General features: G+C 43.3%; 1 long non-coding RNA gene across 1 annotated transcript; it reads left to right on the top strand.

The window, feature by feature from the left end:
* Window positions 1-1,194: 1,194 nt before the first annotated feature.
* On the top strand, window positions 1,195-2,891 carry LOC107317873 (uncharacterized). The gene is made up of 2 exons (XR_014944817.1): window positions 1,195-1,527; window positions 2,542-2,891. It is a non-coding gene; the product is annotated as an uncharacterized LOC107317873 (long non-coding RNA).
* The last annotated feature ends 710 nt before the right edge of the window (window positions 2,892-3,601 follow it).

Genomic DNA, 3,601 nt, shown 5'->3' with positions numbered 1-3,601 from the left:
ATGTTGAGTCTCCACAAACGTTCAGCAGGCACTGACGAATGTCAATGGGTGCAATTTTTTCTGCATGGAGGGATTTAATGACACACCTTTGCTTTATTTGCACTTCCCTGTCAGATGACATGTTATCAAACTGCCCCTCTACTGACATCTGTCCCACAGCAACAAATTGTAACAATTTTGGTGGGAAGATTCAGTCTCGATTGCCATTACCACCAACATCTGATGTTGCTGGCCAACATAATAAAATAGGAGGCATTTCTTTTGGAGCAGCTCTTGCATAACTTGTGAAAAAGAGGTTAAAAATATCAGGGAGCTGGGAGAAATCCGTAGGAAATCAGTAAGTATTTCCAGTTGTCAATTTTCTTCTCCTACCTTCCAAGTAAGAAGTTACATGGTGTTCAAACACCACAAGATCATGCTGCCTTTGAATCTTGTACTTAAATGCTTTATATGGGCACTTCACTTAGTGGAAGTGCTGTGCAAATATTAACCTGTACTCATCTGAACCCTTGCTATAAAACAAAGAAATCTGGGAGGATCCGGCAAGGAAACATTGAGAGAAGAGACTCAGTTCCAGCTGTTTTCCTTCAATAAGCCTAGCTGTACATAAAGGTACTTCCAGCTGTGGAGGTGAGTTTGACTGTGCAAACTACACTCCAAAGCCCTGTGCTCTGCACCACCCTGTGCATTTTGCTTTACCTGTATGACTTTTTGTACATAGGTTTATGTAGGTTTATAGCTATAATCTCCTGCTTGTTAGTTTTAGTTAGAGGACACAAGAGCAGAAAGTAAATAAATGTCAGCAGTCTCTATCCATTGGGGTCTACAATGGCAGTACTCTTCTGAATAAAACTTTCCTTTTCCAAACTGCAAGGTGTTGGTATGGCATCCACCTCTGGCTAGTGCCTCTGCTAAACTTGGCACGTTTATCTCAGGCAAATCACTGGCAGCAAGTGGGCAGCTATGTTCTGCCATGCCTTTTGTGCACTGGCTGAGACAGAGAAGAGTAGACATAGTGTCAGTCACAAATATAAGAGTGAGGAGGTCATCCACCCTACATCCATCAGCTTCCCAGGAGAAACAGGGAGACACCATGCATGCACAGCTGAGGTGTCCTGTCAGCTCAGCCACCCAGCAGACGTGGGCAGACCAGGCGTGGGTAATCCTGACCACAGCACATCCTTCCTGTTTCTCCTCCCATCAAGACAAGAAGTATATTTCCTGCAAGGGGATGACTTTGCAGTCCTCTGAGCAACTCCCCCGAAGCCAGGGGATTTTCTAGGTGACCGGGCTGGCATGACTCAGAAATGTGTTTTTCAACTGTAATGTGCCATCAGTGCTTCATGGGCTCTTCAGTTTAAACTGTTTCAGTGAGGACCATGCAGATTCATCACACTTCTGAGCTTAGTAAAAGGCACTGAGGGTTAGACTCCTAGCAGCAATCTGCCTCCTGTTTGCAGTCAGTTATCAGGAAGTAAATGATCACCACATATGGATGTGAAAAAGAAGAAAATGCCTGGTCAGTGGGTGAGTCCAGCAGAGCTTTTATCTATTGATACCAATGATTGATTTGCTATGTTGAAACTCACATGAATTTTATTCCTTCACCACTTTCCAGTACGAAGAACAGCAGAATAATTGGGAAGGAAAAAGAGGGAGGAAGAGGGAAGGAGGAGGAATGACCAAAAGGAGAGTGGCTGCTATTTACCAGAGAAATCTTAGCAGTGGGAACTGGAGGTGTTTTAACTGCACTGAAAACAATCTGTTCCCACCTTCAGGGAGGGGATGGCAAAGGCTGAGTGAGAAGAAATCAGCTCAGGGCAAGCATTGGGTGTGCCTAGGCACAGGGAGCCCTGCTGTGTTTGGAGGTACAGTCCTTGTCTGCAGAGGGTGGCAAAGGGAAAATATCCCTTAGAGATCTCTGAGATGTCCAAAGCTTAGGTACATTATCTCATTTTCAATGCAAGTACTGTTTTTTTTGCTAACCGTAAACAAAAGTAACTTGCTGCAGAAGTGCAGATGTATTTATCAGGGAACACAGGCATCCAGAGGACAGCCCAGTCTGCAGAAAGGCTTGCCAAACTGAAGTATTTTGTTTCTCAGCAAGACCTGGCAATTTTCTTTGTCCTTATGCTGTCCATCCACAAAGCCTGGCCCCTTTCTCTTCTCTCAAGTTTCCCTCCAAGGATTCAAATGCTAACACCACTAGATGTAAGTTGGCTTTCTTCCTAGAAGGAGCGGGGCTATTGGAAAGGGGGTTACATAGTGGCAATGACTTGGTTCAGCGCTGGGGACAACGCTGCAAGCCTTTCCAAGCCCAAACATCAGAGGCAAAAGGCATTTATCACTGAACGTGAGGGGAATCATACAAAGATAGTGAGCAAGCTCAGCCATCACCCATTGCAGGGAGATAATTAAAACTCTGTATTGGAAGTGAATAAATAGATCACTCTTGCAACATAAGGTTAACTGATTTCCATCAAGGGCTCTGAAACCTGATTTATTTATTTATTTATTTATTTATTCATTTATTGCTTTCAGAAGCATAACAAAAAAGCCCCTTTTATTTTGGAGCACTGGAGCCATAGAGCTTTTTGAGTTTTCTCCAGTATCATGAAGATGCGGAAGGTTCTTCTGGTTTCCAACAAAAGCTGGGACTCTTGCACAGCTGCTTCCCTCCCAGGTCCTGTGCCCTATCTCCTGCCCCAATTCCAACCTCGGTCTACAAGTACCTCAAGACTTTCAATTAAATCTGATGTCAGTATAATGATGATCGCTGGCAACATGGTGTCACTGGAAGAGCTCCTACTCCCATAGCTGAAGGATTTGGGTGCCCTCTCTATTTCACATTTGAATAAATGTTGAGGGTGTAGTTTGCCTGCTTTGTAAAATAATGTCTTATTTGCGCAAATTGTGAACTATTATAAATCTGGCACAGCCCACTCTAGAAGCTGACTGCACTTCAGTGGTGGGAAAGCTGATTTGTTCTGGTGCTGTTCCCATAAGCGAAACTTCTGTAATATTTCTCTTTGAGATACACAGGAGTTTTGCCTTCTGTGGGCCTTCAGCGTAAGGTCATGAGTTTGTAAAACACTGGAAGAATGACTGAGATGAATGCTATGATTAAGTTTGTTTGTCAAAGATTTTTTCTGTCTTTACGTTTGGCTTCCCTTGGGATGATTAGAATGAGTTGACTTTTGTACCTAACGCTCGAACCTTTTTCAAAACTAGCTGTGCTCAGTAGGACTCACTTGTAGATCTACATCACTGATTTTTGATACAGTGTTTATTCCACTGAGTATTTTTAGTGTAATGAGTAATAACTTTGCTGCTAATTAGGTGTGCCACTGGCTGAAATCTAAAATCAAAATCCTTTCCAAGGCTGTAGCTAACATTCAGCATCATACCGTCATAAACATGTGTAAGCAGCAGTTTGCTCTGTTCCTGTACCTATGGGGACTTCTGCTTGCCACTCTGTGGGCCACTGTCTGAGCCAGAATAGTTGTTTGTATGGCCACAGAGGAAACTGGGAAAGGAAATTGATGCGAGTAAAACAGAAATCAGGAAACACCAATGGTTATTTTTTCAGCAGGATCAGTTC

Source organism: Coturnix japonica, chromosome 1 (assembly GCF_054131305.1).
Source record: "Coturnix japonica strain WE chromosome 1, WE-NBRP24, whole genome shotgun sequence".
In the NCBI taxonomy this organism is placed as follows: domain Eukaryota; kingdom Metazoa; phylum Chordata; class Aves; order Galliformes; family Phasianidae; genus Coturnix; species Coturnix japonica.
The sequence above is the reverse complement of the archived record's forward strand: the minus strand, read 5'-3'. Positions and strand labels throughout refer to the sequence as shown.